Raw genomic sequence first — 25,106 nt, forward strand, 5'->3', positions numbered from 1 at the left:
TCTCTCTTACGTGAATCCTCTTGCAACTCCATGATACCTCTATTATGCGTGGAATTAAGGGAATTTTAGGCAAACCGTGATAAAATGAGATGCCCACTGGGAATATACTGAGCCACTGGCAATTGTTCCCCAGCAGGGAGTATGATTTCTCCCACATAGTCACTCAAGTTGTACCACAACTCAAGCTGGGTAGAAAATTTCTCCTTTTGTCAAAAACATTCTACTGTTTTCCTGCTCCTTTCTCCAGAAGAAATCAAAAACTACATATGTCCAATTTCCCCAAGAAGGAATCATGGTGTCAAGCCCCATTACCATAGGGAAAAGAAACCAAATTTAAAAAAAAAAAACCAAAATGAATAATTGAAAACTAGCCACTAGAAAAGTAGAGAAATTTGCCCACTATACAAATAACTGTAGCAATTTGAAATTGTCCACCAAATGTGAATATCAGGCTTTAAAGCACAATAGCCCCAGGCTACTCAGTGAAGCAGTAAAAAGAGGTCAGATCCCAAAGAGCTAAAATATGGCTCACCATTCACCCTGCACTGAATTTCTGCCCCTATTGAACTTATTGTCTTAGGAATCATAAGGACAAAGTAAGAAGGAAAAATGCATAATGATCATCAAGTGGAATATCTTTTTTTTTTTCTCTTGACTGTCCTAAGGTTTTCCTCCCAGGCTTGACTAAGGTTCTGTCATTTGTTTTGTATTAATTTCTACATCAATTTTCTCAGTGGAACCTCCTCACATCTATTGCCAGTGGTAAGGTCTATTAAGTTACGGATGTTGCTCTTTTATTTTTAGGAAGCCTAGAGCCTTGATGTCATCTGGGGTTTTCAAATGTTTCCAGATAGGCATCTTTCCATTGACTTTAAGGGATTTTGCATCAGGCTGTAAACCCCTGACTTTGTTCTAAATTTTCTTTAACTAGTTGTTTATTCAGGGTGCTGCTGCCGGTGCCTTAGACACCATCAGATCTACCTGCTGTCCTGTGCTGCCTTTCAACTTCTTAGCTCACTGGCTGTACCATTAACAGTACCACTGTGAATCTGCCCCATCTTTCATCAGTGACACTAAGCTGCAGCTTCCCCACCCACACCACAGCCTCTCTGTGGTCTCCTGCTCGGCACACTGCTTGTGGGGTTCTCCAAACCCAAAAACTGTTCATACACTTACCTGTGACTTGAGATCAGTTTTGGCCCCGTGGACTGGAAACCTTAGCATAAGGAATGTAGACCTTATGGTTTAAATTATGAATTAGCATTAGCCTGAAAAACAAAATAGCTGACAAGGGGGGTATTTCTTAAGCCTATGTTCTGCTTTGTTTGAGCCACTGATGAAGTGGGAAGCCTAAATTCCACTGCTAAATAACACAGGAAGTCCCAGGTGAACATTCAATCACTTCTAGCAGAAATTTAGCCAGAATTAATAAAATCAGCTAATTGATTAATTAATACTTCATATCTGCCCTCTCTTGCCTCCTCTACTGTTATGTATAATTTATCCTAAACAACTTGTCATGACTGTCTCTGTGCAGAACTTGATAGTCACATTTTAAGCTTGACCTGGGCTGGATGCAGGATCAAGACAGAAGGGTTAATACCAGTCCTCTCTCTGTACCATAGGCCCTATATTACTAACAGATAATGGATTTTTGTTTGCTGACAAGGGAGAGGTTTGTACTGTGACAACAAAAAGGTCAACTTTTCCCATTGAGTGCAACAAAACAGTGTTTGTGAAATTTCAGGGGGTTAAGAATTTCCATGGTTTATGAGATTAGAAAATACCTGTGAAGTTTACTGTGCACAACACAAACAAGGATGTAATATTGATAGTATAGATAAGCTACAGAGTTCCACATAAGGTCAATTAGTAGGTCACTTTGGTAGCTCTCTGTTAGGAATACTCTTTTATAAGTACTTGGGAATACATTCTGTGCTCTAAATAGCATTCACTTGCTTTTCTGAAGACAAGAGGCAAGGAGTTAAGTTTTTCTTCCACAGTGAAAATTACTGTTATAAAGTAGATGTACCTTGGTTTCACATTTTAGTGAATGTATATGTTATTTGAAAAAAATTAAAAATAAATAAATTGGAAGATACTTTCATAATATGAAAAGATTTTATCAAATATGCTTTGTGATATCTTAAGGTATTTTTGATCAACAGAGCAATGTAACTGCTCAACATAAGATAGGTAAATATGTGCTGAATGAGGACATAGAGCATGAAACAAAAGCAGAAAAGAAACCAAATATATCTCTGTATTTCTGGTATTTATGGAACCAGACAGATTCAGTAAGGCAATTTCCTGCAATGTATTGATAGATGAATTTTTGCTGCCCTTACTTTTCTCCTGCAATTTTGGTAAATATTATTTCTGCTGTTGCTTTCATTCTTACTGATTCTTTGCTGTTTTATTTGTATTTATACACAGAAGCTATAAAACAAATATAGAAGTGGCTAGATTCTTTACCACAGAATGTCTTTGTGGTTACTAAGGAGCTGCACAGGCCACTGACAATAATTGTTTGTTAAGAATAAACATTATGCTACAAAGAGCTCATTTTGGAACCCTATTATTATTATTATTATTATTATTATTATTATTATTATGTTCAGATTATAGACAGTTTGTTCAAAAAGAGATCTAAAAAAAAAATATTTCTTTGTCATCCTAGAAAGCAATATTAAATATTTCCCCAGATCCTTAAGGCAGAAATACTACTAATGTGTAGAAGTATGGGAAAGAATTTACATGTCACTTTTATCTCAGTAGATCTTTCACTTCATAATGAGACATGAGAGGTGAATTTCTATTCCTTCTTTCGAAACTTTCCCATGGTAGCCTTAAGGCTGTGTCTAATAATTCTTTTAATAAAAGTATGTTCTGTAATGTGAATCCAGAACACAAACTTAGTGAAAGGTGCCTTGAGACACCCATCAATTCTTACTTCAGACAATGTAATTTTATCTTATTTAAAGATTTTCAAAATCAGTCTGGTGGGTTGGGACAACAACCAGTGTTTCACTGAGGTGGTGACAAATTTGCTGCATTGGAACTGGTTCTGGAAGAGATGACTCAGTTCATCATGCAGATTTTGAAGTAAAAGTTGTCAGTAGACTCTGCTGAGTGACTACATACAGCAACTCACAGATAGACATTGATACATATATTTTAATTGCAAAATAAAGTGCAGTTCATATCAACAGCAGATTCCTTCAAATGAAGAAAATCCAAGGCAATTTTTACTAATCCCACTTTACAATACCTGTAAAGCGATAAGAAATTCCAAGTGGAAAGTCTCAAATTTTGAATGTGTTGGAGGTTTTTTGGTGCTAAGTAGCAAGACTGAAATTATTATAGGATTTTTTTTTGTCCTGAAGGGAATCTTCCTTGAAACAGGCTGGACAAAGATTTCAGGCTACAGCAGCTTTTTCTTCCTAAGTGCTTGAATTCCTTGGATATGCTACCTGTCTCTTCTTTCTGGAATTTCAGAAACCAGCTGAAGTAACTTCGTTAATCAACAATAACGGTGGCCCTTCAAGAATTGGAATGATTAGGTAGGCACAGGTGCTGTTTTTTTATGAGATGGGTTCAAAGACAAGTCATAGTTTCTTGTTCTATTCAAAGCATTACTTCTCATAAAAATAATATTTTATTTGAAAAATTAAGGGCCAAGATAATAATAAAAAACTAGGCCATGAACTAAGATTCTTAATCTGATATTTTGCATTATTTTCCCTGCAAATCACTGTGTCAACTACACCATACTTTGAGTTTCCTTAGGATGTGACAGAAGTTGAGGAGATAAAAGAAAGTATTTCTGCAGTTTTGCTCACACCACTGCCCATGTTAGTTTTCAAAGAGGGACCAAAACAGTTCAATGCAGATGGTAGTCACTGACTGACCTCCCCATCCCGCATGACCTTCGCTTGTATTCTTGACAGCCATTCTTTCTCAGCTATGATGCATGTCTTAGTACTCTTCTATTTTCCTAAATATGTATAAAAAGTGTATGATCCATGGAAAATTTGAGCTCCTGTCTCTCCAGGGCCGTATTTTATTAGGGTACTTACCAGACAAAGTACACAGAATAGTTTTTGTAGCAATAAGTCTATAAGCAATAAGGGTATAAGTCATCTTGACTGTAAGCTAATGGTCTGAGATGCAAAGGCTGGTGGTTAAGCTTACACACCAAAGTTCACTGTCTTCTTATGAAATAGAAGCAAGTCCCTTCACTTTTAGCATAATCTCTGCATCCCAGTATAGACTGGTCTCACTTTACCTGTTTTTGAAAACGAAGAGCTTTGGAAAAGAAAACTGAAAGAAAAATGTATGTTTTTCTAAAAAGAGCTGATTAGTGAGTCCTTCAGTATTTCCAGTATTTCAAGACAAGTTGTTTGTCTTTTCCTTTGGATTTTTTGAGGTCTGAGAGGCTTGCTTTAATTAACCAGAATTTAGCAATGGACTTAGCATACTAGAACTGATATATGGGCAGGTAGCATACCCTTTATAAGATTTAAACATCTCAAAGGTAATAATAAGACACTGGCAGAAGATAGTTGCAAATTACTTTTCCTTTCTAATTGGCAATTAGGTCTAATTAACTTTTAGTTAATATTCAATGATTTCCTTTAACAAATGGAACCCTGATGAGATCACATCTGTTAAGACCACTTGATTTGTGTCTCCATTTTCTGTGTATTTCTGTATTTCAAAATTAATTCAGCTACAGATTAAAAGAAGATCATGTATCAGCTGGAATGAAAGTATGCATTTATCTAAAGTTACCATGAGTCCAGAAAACTGAAACAGTAATTTGAAAAATAACACTAGTATGTAATTCTCAGGGCTTGGAGTGGAAAACTTGTAGAGATCAAGCTGGAAGTTTGAATATATTGGGGGTTTCTTTGATATGAACTGAATTACTTTTGTGAAATAATTTAAAATATTGCTCTGATTCTTAGACCCAATGGATAGAAATTTAAAGGGTCATGTCCTCAGTTACTAGCTTTGGGGGAAGAAAAAAAGACCATTGGATAAGTACTCATTCAAAATAAGCTGAAGATTCTGTCTCAATGTAAATATATAGTAAATATATTTTGCTGATTTTGGATCTTAGAAATTAATGTTAAGGTTTACTTGAGTCTGCCCGGATAAGTAACAGGAGATAGCAGATTATGTTATATTAATAAGACATGAACAAGCAAATAAGTATACTTAAGTCTTTTAGGAACTCAGCTGCAAAATTTTATCCTTACATGGGCAGTCCAGTGAAAAATAATAGAGCTGTTTGCATGAGCACAGAACATTTGCCTAAGTAAAGATTTGCAGGACAGTCATTAGGCACGTTGTGTTCCCTCAGCTTTCCAGGCACTGATTTAATTCAATATCTATTTTTCTTTATTACTTTTTTATTTTCTCACATTGGACTAATATATGTCATGGTTGGATTATTTTTTTTTTTTTGCTACTCACCCTATGTTTTTCCTTCTGTTTCTATCTCACTTTAAGTGTGTTTTGTGCAATCTCTCAGTAAAACTAAATCCAAGGAAATCCTTGGAGACTGTCTCTATTTTAATCCTACTGATTAGGAAGGTTTCTAACTTGCTTTTTTGTCAGTTAAGTATTTAATAAATATACAGGTACCCCTCGTCTTATGTGGATTAAGAGATATTTTGACCAGCAGAATCATACTTTTCTATTTGAGGAAAATTCATACCATACAGTCCACCAAATCAAAGTTTGGTTATGACTAGTTTGGGGGTTTTTTTGGGTTTTGTTTTGTTTGCTTGTTTGAACATCCATGTTCATATAATTATATTTCCTTGACAGAAAACAAGAGTTTTAAACTTTACTTGAAAAACTAAAGCAAAACAAAAATGTCAGTGCACAACATTTTTATTTCTAAAATGTAGTGCTAAAGTTCATGCATGTAATAAGAAAAATCTGCAGTGGTACAAAGCTACATAGAGAAACTAGATGGAAATAGGATAAATCATTATTCTTTGTATAAACAGCATATCACAAAAGGTTGTTTTGGCCTAAATATAGGGTTGCTATGTATCAGACCTGTGCAACTTAATTTTTGCAATTCTGGATTCTTTTCCCTGCATTTTGAATTGAACTCTAGTTGTTTGAATGCAAAAAAAGGCGCTTTCCTCACAGTCAGCAAAAAGTACTACTAGCTTCCATCACGTTATCTAATTTGCATCCCAAATTTGATCTTTCCCTTGGATATTATAGCCCTGGTCCATTTCTCAATTACCATGGTACATGCTGCTGTGGACATGGACATTGTGGAATTACTTCCGACTGTTGTCTATGACAGTGAAATAGGAATGATGGCTGCTCAGCCTGCTGGCAAACTCTTCTGCAATGTAATCTCATCAATTTCCAAAAGTCAAGTAAGACTCTGTTAGGTGGAATCCTTCCAAAAACAACTCCACAAGTGCTTAGGAAAAGAGTAACTAAATGATATTAAGTGTGATACATTTTTATCAAAAGAAAAAGCAAACCCTAAAACCTAAACCCAAATCTTGAAATCCTATTTTGATATTCAAGACCCCTATACAGATTCTGTATTTCATTCTTAAAAGCAAGGTTCTAGCATCTTAGGGAGGTGTAGAATATGATATGAAAGGACAGTCGTTAATTAGGTCTAATGCTTCGCCTATAACAGGCATTTGTTAATTACATATATGCCTAGGTTACATATTAATTGTTAGCGTTTATAAAGAGCTTTGTATTTTTTTTAAGTACTCCGCAAACATAAACCAATTATATGTCACAATATCCTGTCTAATTAGATGACTATGTAATTTCCCCACAAGATACATTGTTTTTCAGTTCCTGTCGCTGAACTATTTTGTAGTATTGCTTTATATTGCTGAATGGTTTCTTTCCACTCCAGGAATGATTGAAGTAGAAGGAAAAAAAAGTACCAAAACAAACATGAAAGCGGCCTGGGAAATTTCATTTTCTCTTTGGAAAATTCTAAGCTTGTTTTTTACTTGAAGGAAAGAGTCTGTTTTCCTGAAGCTTCTGAATAGAAAAAGAAAAAAAAGGTGACTCCTTTGTACTATATGAAAATGCTACATATGGTGTTTTCAATAAGAAAGGCTTTGGAAAATCTTTTCACTCCAAAAGTTTGATTTCTATATAGTAAATAAAAAGCAAACACACCTTACCTTTTGTGTAACCTTTTGAATTCTTTCATGGCTCAGTCTGCTCCCTACTGCTGGAAACATTTACTAACTTGTGGTATATGCAACCTGAACAGATGTTCTGTGCATCCTCCTAGATAAAATATGTGTTACCTTGGCTCTTAGCATTATTAAAGCATAGAATCTGCCTATTTGTCTCTCTATTTTTTATGTTATCCCTTCTTAACATTTCTGAAGGTATCAGTTCTCAGATCAGTTTGAAGGGGAAAAATGAAATTTCTATCTTGTAAATTCATATGATATCATGAAATCAAGAATATCTTATCAGTACACTACCTTACATATTACCTATCTGAGCTCAGCTTTATTGGAAATGGTAAATTTTGCTCTCCCTTCCATTTGTCACATGAATGCTGAGATACGTCCTGTGCAAACTGATGTCACTGCCCTTGCTGAATGGCAAATTGCTTTGGAAATGTGTTACATCAATACACTAAGAGTGACTTAAACATGAATTTCAGAAAATTTGTTTCTTTCTTTTATGTAGGATGAGACCTGTCTCTTAAGACATACCTGTCTGCGATATATCCTGCCACCAAACTGCACCTTGGTATTTACCATATTAGCTTGGAGGAGCCTCCTTGTTTCTGTTTTTGTGACTCACATGTGTCAAACCCAGGGTTTCTTAGGATACTGCTAATGCTACTAGATTTGTTTTACTACTTCTTATTTGAACAGGAAATTACTTGAGTCAGGACCTTTCCTCTTCCCACAGAGCGCCATCCTGGATATTGGGCCATAAAAAGCCCTTCATGCACCATGGGCAGAAGGAACAGCCATTTTCTCATAGTGCTTGCCAAGGTTATGAAGTTGTCAGCTTTCATTGTTGCTCACAGTTGTCGGTTTGCCCAAGCAGATCACTGGTACCAGAAGGTGACATGGAGTTTTTCACTGAGACTTTAACAAATAAATACATCTACACAAGAATTTTTCTTCTTTAGAAGAATGATCAGTGGTTAAAATTCCTCATCTGTGATTTTTTAGAAGGAGCTATCAGAATGAAATGCTCAAATTCCACTGAAAGTCAAATATATAAAACTCTCAGGTACTTGAATGTTAGGACTAACTGTTCTTAGGACTTGACAACACAACTGTTGTCCAAATTACAAACTGTGTAAAAGTGAAACATTGCTGAAAATTAGTCCACTTATTTAGGAATTCAGAGAAGGACTATACTAAAGTGTTAAATTTGACTCTAAAATACTTAGATATTTTGATCATACTAACAGAAAGGCTTAACTTAAATTGACATTTCTGGTAATCTTGGCAATGCAGTTAAGTCATCTTTGCCACTCTTCCTGAAAAAAGAACTATTTCAATCCTTGTGGGTATTGTGGTAAACATCACATATGTGATGAAAAGAAAACGAAAAGATCCACTTGTGCTCCTCACAACACCAGCTTCAGCAAATGCAGAAGCACAATCATCTGAAGCTTGTGTTTCAAGGAAAGGTAAACAAAGAAGTTCCAAAACTTTGTGCTCTAGGGAGGCCTTTCTGGAGTACCTATGCAAACCTATCTGTTTTCTCTCTGTCTGTCCATTTTAGATTTATCAGAGGCACTGAGGAAGCTGTATTTCTTTTGGGGAGCACTCTCTGTTGAAGTTACAACTCCTGGGTTATTCAGGTCCCACATCTATTCTAACCCACCCCATATTCATGTTATGTATACATTCACCCTTCCTCTAAACAGATGGATTCCCCAGGTTGTGGCAAAGCACAGCTGCTGTGCAAACACAGATATTAACATTCCCATAGCTTTAGAAATATGGTATTACAGCTCATGGAATTTAATAGAGTGCCATGCATTCAATTCCTGTGTCACTGATGTTATTATACGGATGTTAGAAATCCCATCTGAAAAGTACAGATTACTTCAGTGCCTTTTGTTCATCACTAACTCTTTAGGAATCATATAGAGTGGGAATATTCAAAAGACTGTACCATGGACCTAACTCTGCTCAATATCAAAGTTTTATCATTAACTTCAGTGGAACCTGAAGTAGGTCATCACCAGTTGCTGTAGAAGATCCAATCCTTTAAGGTTACTGAAAGATGACAGAGAAATTCATCCTAGATTCAAGTCAATGGGCTCCTTGGGTATAAAAGAAACTCATGGCTGGCTCTTGTGTAAAGAACATGACCTCATCATCTGGACTTCAGAGAAGTACTTTGGCTTCAGCCATGCTTCCATACTTGTTGACGTAGGCTTCTCAATTCAGCTTCCAGAAGCGTATGCATTGTTACATTAACAATCCTGCTGCAGGATTCAGTTCTGGAGGATGGGATGGGCTCTGAGCAACCTGGTCAAAGTAAAAGTTGCCCCTGACCATAGCAGATGTTCTTTAAGGTCCCTTCCAACCAAAACCATTCTATGATTCTATGTTATAATAATGACCTCAGCGCCACTAATTTTAAATTTGATGCCCACATTTCAAGATGATATCTCACACTGTGCTTGTAAATAATATTTAAAATGGTAAAAACAATTAGAAGTGCTTAATGGATACTTTTATGCTAGGATTCTGCTCAAGACTAACACAAGCTAGGGTAGGCAAGTGAACTCTTTCAAACCTCCATGTACTATACAGCATTTATAATACCAAATATTTAAATAGAAATCTTCAGGACATCAACCACTTTTGTATCTCAGAAAAACCTTGGGTCATAGTAGGCTTTTTGGAGGTGATTCAAATTCACATATAACTCTGATGTCAGAGTGCATTTTGAGTGCAAAGTAGGTCTACACAATAACTGGCCTCTCATCTATTCTAAAGTGTCTTTCCAAAGTTGGGTGATAACAAATTACTTAAAACTGATTAAAGAGTTACATCCTATTTCTAAATGTGCTGGAGAAATATAAAAAAATTTCAATTTAGATAAGAATCAGGAACTATCATTTTAGTCTGATAGCATTTCACATCACTTGTAAAGCTGAATGACTACAGAAGTGAAAGGCAATAATGAACTGATACTCTGCTTCAAGTGAGATTAAATTTTAAACAAATATCTGTATATAGATGGAGATTTATGGAGGACTCTAAGGAGAAAAAGCTTGCTATGCATTTATACAAATATACTTTAACTTAACCCCAGGGAATGCACCTCATGTACAGGGTATAGGTATTTAATTTTACCTAAGTATTTCTTTCTTTGTTATTTAAGTCCTCTTCCAACCCCTTGGAATATATTTTTCATGGTATTTTATTTTTATCCTAATATGTCAGTGATGTGTTTTATTTATTTCCTGTATTCTATTACTCTTCTGTGGTTAGATTTTGTAGTATTTATTTAGACTTCTTTGTGATAGTGATCCAAGAAACCCTGAAGATGTGGTGATATCATCTCTGTATGATACCTTCAAGAGTTGAAATGCAAAGCAACCATCTAATATTAAATAGTATACTGTCTTCTTTTCCCTTCAATAACCATATTTAACTTCAGTCGTCAGGTTCTGTAGGGCTCCACTAAACACTTTCTGCATAACAGAATATTTTGGGACAAATCTGGTGTTTGGTCTGGCATCCTGCCCAGCTCACAGCAACAAATGGCAGGGTCAGTTTCTTTCAGTTTTCTAAGTCCGCGGTATTTCTTCTGAATAGAGATGGCATTTATTTTGTAGGGCAAAATGCTAGACAAAATCTTATATGCTGAGCTGGGTCTGGGGGGAGGGGGTGTGACCTGCCAACCATGCATTTAGCCCTTAACTCTGTCTTGGGCCTTACCTAGCCAGATGGACTACCACAGGGAAACCTGAAAGTTATTACAGTTCCATGCAGCCTTTCTGTGAAACCAATGGCAGTGAAGGTTTGTGTCTGACCCTAAAATATAAATCAGTGTTATGCTACTAGATTTACCTTGACAACAGAAAGCAAGTAGGCTATCATTATTCCAGCACTGAATATTTTTATTTTCATAAATTATAAATATTACTTTTTTCTCTCCACCTTCAGTCTTAAGAATGTGGTTTCACATTTCATTTAATGCTAAATGGTTCATTACATAGAGTAGCAACTTAGTTCTCTTATTATGGTGTTATCTTTCACTTTGTCAAAATATGTCTACTTGATAAGAAATCTGACAGAAGTTGCTTATGATGGGATCACTAACAGCCATCAGTTTCTCTCTAGCAAATGAAACTGTAACCATGGAAACGGCCTTTTTTTGCCAGAATGAAAATGAGACAGCACTCTGCTGCAGCCATTAGTAGAATACACAAATGTCCCTCAAGGCAAACATCTAAAGCAAATGGACTGCAAAGTAAGGAGCACTAATTTCTATTTATTTAGGATTTGTAAACCTAGCAGAGCAAGATATTAACAAAGGAACAAACAAAAGGAGGTTAAAAAAAGATGTTTGTATTTTTCTTTCCATCTACAAAACTCCTCATTTTAAATAAAAATGCTTCATTCTGGTCTTATAAGTATAAGCTTAAATATTACTATAACAATGCACTTAAATGAGCCTGTGGTTTGATTGTGCCTGTTCTATGTATAAAATAATAAAATAAATTATACTAGAAGAATGGTTGAGGTTTTTTAAATTTTTGAAAATCCATATTTAAATGCAAAGGTATTAAAAATACTGTGTGAGACCATTTTTTTCATGCTGTTTAATTTTCAAACAACCATGTTCATACTGATAAGATACATCAGGGCTGATAATAAGTGTATTCTAAACACTATCAGCAGTCGGCCACGGGCTGTCAAAGACCTTTCAAGTGTCAGACTCCTCTTACTATCCTCTTTATTCAGTAATACGCCCCTCTTGCTACAAACTGCTTATTGAATGCAGGGATTCTTTTGACAGACTCAGATTAGGTGAGGGGTCTTAAACCATCTGTGATGTACATCAGTAAGATATATCTTAACTTGTTTGCCTTCTCCTTTTACATCAGAAATCACGGTTACACTGGGAACATCAATGTCTAGCTTCTCTTCTATTTCCAACTCACTGAATAAACTAAAGATATAATTTTCCACTAGGATAAATAGTTTGCAAACCGAAACTGTTTAGATATTTAGTTCATAGCTGGCAGTGGATTGGAATCATCATGCCAATTACTTACAGATACCTTGGGGTGCTTTAAATACCTGTGTGCCTATAAATATGACAAAGTGACATGCTGTGACAGACACTTTCAGGGTGGGCTTTCCTATAGTGTGATTAGAAATACCCGCCGTTGTTCTGATATGTTTCGTGGAGGTCAGGGTCAAGCCATACTTATAGAAGTTGCCTACTTACAGCTTACTGGTTGTAGCTGTGAAAAACTGAAGAACAGGCAAGGACAGAGTAGAAAAACTAACCTGAGTTATTTTTTTCTCTAAAACCAAAGTGTTCAAGCTTTTTTAAACTTACAGTCCATGACCTTTATGGCTTTGCAAGAGTTAATCGTGTCAGAAATGAACTGACTTGGGTAATTAAAATGCTGTGACAATGACAACCGCGTCACTGGAATGTTACTTGTCTATCTTATCTGTAAAATGCCACTAAAATATTCCCTCTCAAATCAAAGGTACATGTTAAAATAAACACAGAAACAGAGAGGTGTCTTGGTTTTTGGTTTTGCTTGGTATTGTCTTTTAATTGTCCTAAGCATATGTTCAGCCATATGTGTGAGTACATATGTATATTCATATAGATGCACACATAAAGTAAAAATAGTTTATTAACATTGCAGGTAAATTTGCCAAAAGCTTTTCCGGACTTAATTAGCTACCTTCCTGAGTGGATGTATGTCTGGTAAAAAACAACCAAACAAACAAGTTTTGATATATTAGAAAAGTGGACGGGGGAATACACAAATAACTTTCTTTTCTATCTTCTACTGTGAAAACATACGACTGCACCAGTCTTTAAGGTAAAGAACACATATACAGACATGGCACTAGTTAAGTGTAGTGCTTGCACATACTAGTATATAAAATAGCTAATTAAAATTGGTAAAAATTCCAAGTAAATAGGGTTGTTATTGGCTGCTAGAAGTTGACAGCTGGAGTTGCAATTCTATTTAGTCCTGACATCAGAAAAAGCTTTAGCTGAATAATACTAACTTAGTCTGAAACTCCATCTTTAGAAGAACAAAAAAGATCAATTAGTAGCTGACATGTCTAACACCAAGAAACACTTGATGTGAGAGGACATAAAACAGATGATGTATACAGCCACATTCTCACTATTTGCTTTACATTTCAAATTCAATCACCTTTACCATCATCTAATACAGTATCTTTGTAGTTTAGGGCACAGACCTTTACTGGTTACCCGTGACTTGTTATTTCTCTACAAGACGGTGATTTATACTTCTAACTGTATAAAAATAAAGAAATATATACAAATATTATGATGCTTAAACTAAATGTGACAACAACATTCTGTTGCTCAAGTACCTTGCTATCCTGTATTATTGCCATGCATTCAGTGGCGCTTATATAGTGGATAATTTGCTTCTTAGCACTCAAATGAGCATTTAAATTTTTCCCATAGTCCTGAATTGATCCAATCTACTCAAGGCAACTAAACTGAGAGAATACTTCTCCCAGGTTTCTTCAGTATTCAATGAAATGAGAGAAGCTCATGTAGAGAATGATTTGCCCACCTAAAATCTAAATCATATCTTGGGCATGTTATTTTTATCATTGTCCATATAGGGAGCTGACAGCTGAGTTCAGGTAGTGCCTAAAACTGAGTGGAGGAGCTTTCTGCAGAAGCTGAAGTTGCCTTGTATCCAGAAAAGAACAGATCAAATATTTGAAGTCAGTCTGAAAATGCACAGTCTTGCAGCACATTTTGTCACAGCAGCATCACTGGTATTGCTTGTACACCACTCTTTCTGTTGGAATAAAGGCAAGAGAAAGAAGAAAATGAGAAGAAAAAATCAGGTCATCTAGCAGGAAGAAGAGAAAGAGTAGTGTTCCTTTTAGCTGTACTATAGACATTTTTGTCTCCCAGATTGGCTCTGAAATAATGCTGACTGTGCCAGGAGAAACTGGTATGACTGAGGCTGCAGAAGCATCCACAGTCAAGACCCAGATGTGTGATACATAAATTCTAGCAGGCACGTGCCATTCATCTATTCAGTGACAACCAGTCACTACAGGGCAAGTGGGAAAGAGAGCTGCTGGCACAACGAATTCAGTTTTACCTGTCTTTATTAATATTATGGCTCTTGATCAAATAAATAGACAAGTTGAAATGTATCTTAGGAAAGCTTCTAGATTGATTTTTTTTTCTCCAACAGATCATTCCACTCTGAACTGAATCCCAAAATATTATCAAGCACCATGGCTACAGTGCACTACTATATATGATTATACTGCAAAAAGAAACTTTATGTGTAGCTAATGGCCTCTGGCATCTTCAGTTATTTCTCTCCTGAAGAGATGGTTGTGCCTATATGACAAAACAGAAATGCACTTTCACAGTTAAGGAAACAAGTTAATTTAAAATGGGTAATCCTGCCTCACACAGAAGAGATAAGAAAAGTTCCAGATACTGCGTGCTCTTCACATTCAGAAATTCCTAGTTTGCATTTTACTATTTTCCTTGGTTCCGATGCTGACCTCAGTGATGTTTGTTCTTGTTTACTATTTGATTCTTATAATTTATTCTACTTTATAAAGTAAGAAAACTCTTAAAAAGAAAAGATATGAATATGTGTACATGTTTCGAAGTGCAGATGAGTACAGGATATTTACCACTTTAAGAAAATATTTTTTAAAGATCTAATTACCCCTCTTATCAGTCCAGTTCCTTAGGAGCATATCCACACTGACTAACATCCTGACTCTAGTGTACCAAGATTCTTAGGTGAATTACTCCTCACAGAAAACCATCTCTTCCAGCTGCTCTAGAGAGAGACTGAAAGGTTTAACTTCTTGTTTTAAAGACTTATATTAGTTCAACGCCTAAAGATAGGCAGTCTTAAAACCAAACCTTGACAAAGAAAGGGTCACTGATTGTTGACACTGTTTGTCCCTTTCAAATAACCCATTCCAGGTGAGAAGTAAAGTTTTTTCCTCATGTATGTATGCAAGTTCTTCTTTTTTAAATCTGATTTCAGTTCTTGTATTGGCAGATACTATACAGGCTGAGTGCATAAGGCAAATATCTGCATCTTCTGAACCATTAAGATCAGGAATTGCACCGAAATTACTCATGTTCATTCATTTGTGTAGCATGACTACATCAATGAGTGTAAGAGTATTCTCCTGACTGATTTTGTGTTTTTCAATGTGTTTATGCATCTACTGGTACTTCAGAAACTCTGCTATCTGTTGTAGTTTGGAGTATTCTGTGCATCATGAAAGTGTGTCTTGTATGTTTTCCATAACAACTGAAAGGCCCCCAGTTATCAAATAAAGTATAATTGATAAGCAAGTGGGATCTGCATAGAAAACACAAAAAGGCAGATTGATCACTAAATCTGGTAACTCCTAACTGCTGTAGCATATGTATTACAGAAATGTATTCTCTGACATAAAACAAACCTGGTTTCAAAACAGTAAGATAAATTACAGACAAACACAATGTTTCAATTGCTGTGAGTGTAATTTCATGCGATTTAAAAAACTTTTATATAACCAACTAAAAAAGTAATCATGTGAAGAATCTAATTATAGAAGTCTAATATAGAATTTTGGAGTTCTCCCGACCTAAAATATCTCAGGTCAGTACAGTTTGATGTCTAATATATTGTTTGGTTCACAGTCAGCATGTCTGTAGGGATCTGATCATGATAATCCTTGGTTTGTTTCAAATAAACCTCTCTTCTCCTGTACTGAGTTTCCTGTAGCTGTGCAATAGCTTTTTCCTAGAAACACTGCCAAGAAGGAGCACAGTAACAGGGGTCAACTCCAACCATGAACTTTATGAATTGTTTAGTTGCACATTAAAGAACAGCATCAAGTTCACTTATAAGCTTTGAAATGATCTTATTTCTAGCCTGTGCAGGTGGATGATTCCCTGTACATTTGATTCACTTGGTCAAGATTTAACCCATTGTCTCTTGCAGCCCTCCCCTCTGCAAAAGTGTCTGCCTTCTGCTTTTTATATTTTATAGCTATTCTACCAAAAAAAAAAGTGGGTGAGAATCTGGAGAGTGTTTAGGAACTGGGATATTGCTAATTCACAGAGCTGCCTCTTAGCTTTTGATGCTTTTGACCCCAGGTGCAAGCCCAGGAAGAATGCTCTTCTCCACAGGACTCTCAGAGTAGAGAATCATCTAATTCATACACACAGGGTGCTTCAGGCTCAGCTGTAACAAAACCAAGGCTCTTGGTTTCTTTGGTGCTGACTCTTTAAATGTCTTGGGGAATGACAACAGATTTACCCAAATCAGTGACCTGCAATTACAGGTAGGTGAAATTTGTGGGATTTGCTTTGCCAATTTCTTTAAGCATGTGAAAATAATACCAAATAATTCAATTTTTCAGTGCCAACTTCCACACTTTCAGTGCCACTACCTATCCACCCATGAGATACTAAATTCGTCATTAAATCCAAAGTCCATCTGAATCCTCCTGAAAGTGTCAGCATACTTGCTCCTGAGCAAATTCAGCTTCACTTCCATATGATTCTTAGAATACAAAACTGACCTCTTTTAGGGGTTGTGGAACCAAATAAACAAGATAAATGTCTAGATATTTGTTATCTAGAAATGAGTGAGACAAAATCCAGCTTCTCTATTTTTAAACTTCATGTTTCAATCGACTCTTTCACTTTATCTGTGAATTTTGTGCCAAGAAATTTGCATGATAGCAGAGAGAGAAGGTGGTGACCTGTTGAATACAAACTAATGGGTACTAGTCATATTATGATAGTAGTGTCATCCCACAGTCCCTTAGTGCCATAATCATACTCAGCATATCCATATAGACCATACCCATGCAAGTGCTTTTTACCTCCTGTTAAACTTGTGGTGAAAGGAGGGAATGTTGGAAGCCTGAGATCTGTAGGGGCTTCCATCCACTGCTATTGCTGATATATCATTCCTCCTCAGACAGGACACATATTCTTGGCCAAAATTCTATTAACATTTACAGAACAGTAACACCAGTGCTGGAAGCTTATGCAAGTCTCTCATGTTTATTTAGTGAAGCTAAAATGGGTATCGAGCCTATCAAAGTGGTCTTACAGGACTGTTAGAGAAGAATTGTGTGACTAACTGAATTTTTTGATCAAGCAGATAAAGAATAACCAATTGAAAAAATAATTTGAACATTTTTAATATTGTAAAAAAAAAGAGATCTGAGACTTTATTTTCAGATTGACCAAAATATTAAATATTCAGGGGAACATTGAAAATGATAGTAAATTTTTCTAAATGAAAAGTTGTTTTGAAATGAAAAAAATCAAAACATTTCACTTGAAAATGTCAGAGTGAAGTGTTTTGACTTTTTAAAATGTTTTTGCTGAAAAATTATAAATTATACATGAATTTGTGAATTGTTTCATCATCTCAAATATGCATTTTAGTTAAAAGAAAGTTACAGCTCCCTTCATAGAGTTTTTTTTACCTCATGTCTCTGGTCTAAATAAGCAAGTGTTTCTTCCCCAGTTTTTGTCTTTAAATTTGCTTGACATTTAACATATATAGTGATTATAAGTCTCAAAGACTTGAACCATACGGTTGTGCTTAGAGTAGATATAACTTCACTGAAAAGTAGTAGTTGTATTGATAGACACTTTCACACACACAAACACACCCAAAAAGAGGGGTAATTTCTGCTCTGAGTTACAACAATTTAGAACTGAATAATTATTTGAAGTTCAATTGAGTTATTTCATAATCAAAATGATAAAAGGTTTAGATCATTGTCCTGATATTTATTAAGAAAGCTGTGATAAATCATAGCATGACCTATTGGATGCTCAAGAACATCTGAATAATTACTGCAATGATTGTTGCAGTGCTCTCTGTACTGTATTGCAAGATATAGCTTCCATAATAGAAATTAAATACTGTCATAATGTTATTTCTGTTTTCAAAGAGCTGTTTGGACTGCTACGGAGATGAGGCAGCATTCAATTTTAGGTTTTGAGTTAAAATACAATTGAGATCAGTGATTATTAAAAATCATTAATCAGATTAAACCTGTTATTTCCTCCTATATTTCTTAATTTATCTGATTTATATTTGGGTAAAATCAAATCCTAAGAGGAATAATTTATGATTATATCATAGCTGTTATTTAGTATCTGTGGGGGGATTTAATGCAATTGCTGCTAATTCATGAATTTTGGTCAAGTGGTAGTTAAGTGGTAGTTTAATATCCTACGACTGAGTCGTAACAAAATACCTTTTTTGTCTCTGTACAAAACATAAATACAGAGATTATAAAATGTTATATTGTCTTCGTTACAAAAAGGATTTACTTTTTTGATCCACTTCATTCCTTTTTTTCCATTCTTTCTGATCAATGATATTTATTTTAAATATTTCCAAAATTGCTTTAGGTCAAATATTGTGTAGAGTTACTGATTAATATAGTTTTAAATTATAAGAAAAACTTTTCAGTCTTTAAAACAATTAGGAAGAGAAAATAGAGGTGATATGACATTATTTATTTAGATTTAAAGCGAATTATACCTCTGCAGTGAATGTTATGCCTCTTTGGGTCTGATATAAAGCTATTTTTTATTTCAAGTATAATTGTTTTCAAAAAAAAACTTACTACTTTATAAAGGCTTTGGGACATGGTCTCTGCTCTGGTAGGTACCTACAGCTCAGTGAAGCTCCTCAATGCTCTTTAACTTGTTTACATTGGCAGAAAATTTTTGGCTCACAAATAAATGCACCCATAGGACCCAGGTGAAATGAATGATCAAAAGACATATCAAGCTGAAATGAAACTTCAACATGTTGTTTTGTTTTTCTGTTCTGAAATGGAAGAATGATTCAAAAGAAGAGAAGTATCACATCAGGCATCACGATGTGTTTGTGTTAGCTGACATTTTCTTGGCTATTTCAAATGATCTTAAACAACTGAAAAGAGCCTTCCAGTAACTTGCTTGCATCAGCTGTGCTGGGGAGACAATAGCTTCCCAGGCTGTAGTCTGGATAGTACTGAAATTTCTACACTTTCCCTTGAGTGTCAATGTTATAAATAGTGACTAACTGGAACTTCCAGACTTCAGAGCAAGATTTCATTTGTTAGGGAATGGTGTGAGAGGTGCAAAAAAAACCCAGGATAATTTAACAATAGCCTAACTGGTACTCTTTGTTTAAAATATTCCTAGGAGGTACATACAGTCTGGATCTGTAGCCACAGCCTCAGAAGGACTGTAAGACCTTTCTGCAAAAAGATCTATGCCAACATACTTTACAACAAAGAGGATATGAGTTGAGGTTTAATTTGGCATCCTTTTAGCCTTCATCAGTATTCATGCCTGCTTCAGATCTCAGCATTACTTTCAGATTAGTTGAACTTCATAGTACAGCTGTTAGATAAAACATAAAAAAATAAGTTAAAGGTTTGTATTAGATGATGACAACATTGAGGTTTTCAAAAACATTACAGTTTGCTTCTCTTCAAGATGTATCAATTTTCTTATGTACTGTATTGAAAATATTTCTGTTTAACTTGATTACATTTCCATTTATCTTTCTCTCAATGTTTGGTTTTATTTTCCAGTAAATATCTCACCAACATGAAGATATTTCTGAATTATTCTCTCTTTCTCTCAACAGAAATGCTAAATATAGTCTGCAGCAGTGGTTGCCTTCATTAATATGATTTCAAAACAACAAACATGATGCTCAGTGCATACTTTATTTCTGCTAGGAGACATCACATTTCTAACTAGACTGAAATCATAGCTGAATGAAAATACACAGAATTCAACATGATTATTTATGTTGTACTTTTAATTGTTATTACTTTTTTATTTTTAACCAGGCAGAAGAAAAAAAATCATAGGACAGAGGATGACATTTGAAATAAATGTATGCCTTCTACGAGCAGGCTTTGTTGTCACGGGCACCATACTGCCAATAAGATCTTTAGGGGAAGTCTGTTTGTATCACAACATGTAGCATTCATCAGGAATTAGTAAATTCATCCAGGAAAGAACTCAAAGGAGTCTTTGTTATAGATCTCCATACTGCTTCTCAGGAAAAGTCCTGCTATTTTAGTCCATGGAAAACTTCTGTGTACTTAAAATGAATAAAGAGAAAAAAAGAAAAAAAAAAAATTTTTTTTTTCCTGAAGAGCAGTAAGGAAGATGATGGATTAAAGCAGATATGGACTGTTAGCAGTTATGTAAGACTATTAGGTACCCTGTTTGTTCTGGCTTTTGTAATTTGTCCATGTCCTACTTTATATAACTCAATCCATTGTGAGTAAAAACATGAAATACCAGAAGAGTTCATATTTCATTTTGTCAGCAAATTAGAAAAAAATATAAACCCAAGCACAATAAACATCATATTTGCTGAGTATAGAAGTGACTATTTTTTCATATCAAAGGAGTCTGAAAAGAACAGAAGGTTAAGAAGATTTCTTTTTACAATGAGCAGATGTGCTTGTTACTGTTGATGGACAAGCTTATCCATTTACATCAATTAATATCAACAGCAAGCACATCAATATGGAAGCTTGTCCTGACGCCTTGATTTTTTCCCATCTGACAGGTAATAGTAGGGCTGGGAAAATGTCACAACAATTTAGTCATGCTTCACTGGCTTTAACTAGTTCAGTGACAATGGGAATGCATCATGCTAAGATTCCTTATGATTCATAATGGTACTGCATTAGTCGGCTATTGCAGAGGATTTAAACTAGTCTTTGTCAATTAAGGGTTTAAGGTCAAATCCTCTTTATGGTTTTTTCATTCGTGCATTAAGTAAAAGCAAGTTAAAATATTTATGAATGGCACTGAAATGTGGAAACTTTCTTTAGGAACCTGTCTTTTCATATTGAGTCATAACTGAAACCAACTATATTTGACAAAGAAAGGCTATTTTATCACATGGCGTAGCTTATCCCTCCCCTTCTCTAAAGGCCTGAGCTACAATCTACTCAGTTTTGGCAGGAAAATTTCTGTGGTTAGAAACATACAGTCATAAACTTTTTAGACATTGAGATGAAATTATGCCTCAGCACACTTGACAATGATCAAGATATGATCATAATATTGCTAAATAGTATTTTTAAATTGTTTGAGTGTTCAGCAACCCAAGAAGTATTCAACAAGCCAGAAGGGAATACTGTATATGGGTCAGTGAAAGGGATGCAGTGTAAGCTCTGTGCTGCCCAGCAGGAAAACCACAACAAGGCCAGACGAGTCTAGATAAGACACGCTGTCCCCATGGCTGCAGTGGCTGTCCAGCCCACCATCTGCAAGGTGTCCATTCTGACTTCCTAGGACCAGCATGTCCTACTTTGAGGATGGTTCAGGGAGCAGAGACAAGGAGGAGCTGCCGGCTTCTCTCCTGGAGCCTCACCTCTGGTCAGCCCATTCAGCTCAGGGGGACCTCTGTGCCTTCCCCTTACTTTACACATTGAAACTGCTGAATATCCATATGTTTTCTTCCTGAGGAGCAAGCAGTAATGGGCCATCTTCTGCTTATTTGTTTAGGTGCTGCCTCAGTGTTTTCCCTGAGTTGTACCAGGGTAGTTGAAAGCACATCGTGTCCAGTATAAGCGTATTTTATTGTTATGCAACGTTTCAGTGCTTTGGGTTAGAAATGGCATGATGAATCCTTGTACTTGAGATACATGCTTGCAGATACTTGGTCACATTCTCCATTCAAATATTTTTAACTGAAATTGCCATGTATTCAGATGGTTTCTGTTCTGCTCAGTCCTTGCAATGGGAACTATACTTGAAGTAAGAGAGGATTCAACAGTCAGCTGTAAGTCATTGATATAACCTTTCTGTCATGAGAAAAGTAAAATCAACTTGTTTCCAATATAGTTAAATGCTTAGTTATATACGAAACTAGATCTTTGGAAAGGATAGGAAATTACATTTTCTATAATCGATCAATCATCTGTGAATAGAATTTTATTTAAAGTGACTCCTTTCTGATTACTTTTAGAAGAGATAAATAGAAAATTATTCATAAAGAACTCAATGTATTGATAATGTGACAGCTGAGAGGTTGTGCTCTTCAATGCAGATCATTTTATGAATCTCCGTGAAACGAAACAATGTTATCTAAATAAAGTTATACTAATGACATATTCATATTGGTTAGAAATTAAATAGCAGTAATTAAAATTTTCTGGTCAGTCTATGACAATATACGTAAAAGTATCAGCATGAAAAATACATAAATACTGAGGTTATTTTTACTAATTCAGACATTGATACAATAGGTTATAAAAACCGATAATAGAGCTATATATCCACTGAGTGTTTTCTATATGCTTACTAGATGCCTTAGTCCCAGACATGGGTTCTGAAGTTGCACAAAGATATGTGGTGTTACCCCCATGACTCTGCCCTGGCCCTGAGAGCTGTATTTTGTAGATACGAATCATATTTTTCATTACAGTACCCTGAAGAACAGTGTTATCTCTGTGCCCACTGCCAATTTGATGGGCATGTAGTAGAATATTTTGTGTGAGGAAACATGGAGAAAGAAGTTCAGTCTGTAGCAAAAGGATTTCCTGGGACAGCATGGTGGTCTTGGAGAAACTAATGAGAAGAAAGTTACAGAAATTATCACCCAAAATCATGATCTCAACAACACCATTGCTAAATTATCAGCACAAGTCCATATGACAAGTGGCTATTGTTAAGCAGCATCAGTGTGTGTGGCCAGTAAGACCTCTGCTTTGGTGGCACAGATCTCCAGGAAGCAACTTTCTTCCATTTCGTTAGAAAGAAAATCAAGGGTTTTGCTGTTCTTGAGGTGCTGCAGAAACATCTTGAAATGATCACGTGATCTGTTCTACAAACCAAAAGAGGTGTTTCTTCAAGGCCTTTTTTAAACTGAGATATGCTGCTGCTTGCTCAAATCCTCCTACATACAGATGAGGACATAATATAGGGCTATGTCTCATTATGCAACCTACCTCCCACATGCATGTTCTAAAAGAAAGTACTGAACAGCTGCATAACTCTCCTTGTGGCATGAATAGAGTCTTTAATACCAACTCTGAAATGAGAGTGATTAGTGCTGGTACTGGCACACGCAGCACCTGAGCATTCATATTTCTGTTCAATGTAGCTGATGGAGCATCTTGATTTTTGAGGGGAAAGAGCTGCTGGATTTGCTCGTGGGATATGACATAATGACTTATGGTCCAGGCGTTACTAAACTTAGCGCATGGCACTCTGATTCATGCTTACTCCGGAATCAATGTCAACCCCTAATTAATTAACAGTTTATTGTGATTGTTTTGCAATATTAAAATAACAGGGGTGATGTTACAAGTTAGAATCACTAGGATGCTACTGGGATACCACTGCCAGCGGTACTAAGGTGGTCAGCGACAGCTTTGCCTGACCTGCTCAACAGGCATAGCCCTGAAAATAACAGTCATAAGAGCTCTACATCACATACCGAAAAGAAACTTGCTGTTGTAGATGGATATGCTCTCTGACAGCTCAGAAAGAAAAAAAGAGAAATAGATTTAGTTGTAAGCAAGGATGGTATGCCATTAAATTAGTACTATTTATATTCCTTGGCAAACTGAGCATTTTACCCACCTTGTCAGGATGACTGCCTGACCCCAGAAATCTCAACTGGAGCAGTTGAGGCTAGTAACAGGCAGTGTGAAAAATTAATGCTCACAGCTCATAGCTCATAGCTCATGCAACAGGATTATTTATTTATTTAGATTCCTGTAAATGTGAAAAAAGAAGTTCTCCATATGGCCTAAAAGCCGTTGATGTAATCTGAAAATACCACCTGATAGAGCAATTTAAGAAACATCTCTTCACATACTGATCCTCCTTCCCTGCTTGATCAATGCTCTGCTTTTACAATAGCTATTGTATACACCGATTTTCAATAGAGTTAAAAAAGATGAGCCTTGCAATATACCCTGCAGGTCAAATTCAGGTTATATTAAGTCAGAGAAGGGGAAGAATCCATTTCGATGTTAGTGAGGAGTGGATCTATTTATAAGGCCTTTTTAAACTCTTGCTTCATTTCACAGCATATATGACAGCTGATTTTCTCCAGCCCAGATGACTATGGCTGCTGGGATATTATCTTGTCAAGGAAACCAGTCTATTGGTTTCTGATTCTTAGAAACAGAATAAATAAAACAAATGAACAAGGAAAAAGCCAAAGAGAACTGAAGAAAACATCAGCAGAAAGATTTTCCTCCAGTCAGCATAAGGTATTATGTTTTTATTTCTGTTGGTATTACAAAAGCTGTGACATTCTTTCATGATGTCTAGTGTGGCATTTAGCATCGGGACTTTGTTCAGTATTCCAGCAAATAAGAACACTTGGAAAAATGTCCTACCTTAGAGCTCTGTTCCAGTAGTTGGAAAAAATATTTGTGGGAATTGGGCTACAGATTTGAAGAAACACAAGTGTGATTTCTCACGTTTGTTAAGTACTTAAAATACAACATTTGCTATCTAAAGATCTAACTTTTGCAAATATTTAAGTACATGACAAACAGTAATTTCATGAGTAAAAACACACCAGTGTTTAAGTGGTTTAGAGGATTAGCCATCTTTGTACATACAGTATTTTCACATATATTTCACCATATATTATTTTCACCATAATGTTTTATACATTCTCTCCCTACCAAATATCTATTTTTTATGGTGAAACAAAATACGATATGCAGATCAATCCCCACTTTTCATAGTGTACTAAAAAAGTGTCCATTTAATAGTGCCTGAATACAAGACTTGTTTCTTAGAAGGCTGTGAAACATTTTCAGTTTGAGTACTAATAGAAG

General features: G+C 35.6%; 1 long non-coding RNA gene across 2 annotated transcripts in view; it reads right to left on the reverse strand.

Moving 5' to 3' along the window:
• Nucleotides 1-12,783: 12,783 nt before the first annotated feature.
• The window catches only part of LOC113945022, a 97,022-nt gene continuing 84,699 nt past the window's right edge, over nt 12,784-25,106 (reverse strand). For both annotated transcript variants that reach the window (XR_003526921.1, XR_003526920.1), the window contains 3 exons: nt 22,607-22,872; nt 19,550-19,668; nt 12,784-14,059 (listed from right to left, as the gene is read on the reverse strand). This is a non-coding gene — a long non-coding RNA (uncharacterized LOC113945022). The remainder of the gene's footprint in view (nt 14,060-19,549; nt 19,669-22,606; nt 22,873-25,106) is intronic.

This window comes from Corapipo altera, unplaced genomic scaffold (assembly GCF_003945725.1).
Source record: "Corapipo altera isolate COAL_440 unplaced genomic scaffold, ASM394572v1 49, whole genome shotgun sequence".
In the NCBI taxonomy this organism is placed as follows: Eukaryota; Metazoa; Chordata; class Aves; order Passeriformes; family Pipridae; genus Corapipo; species Corapipo altera.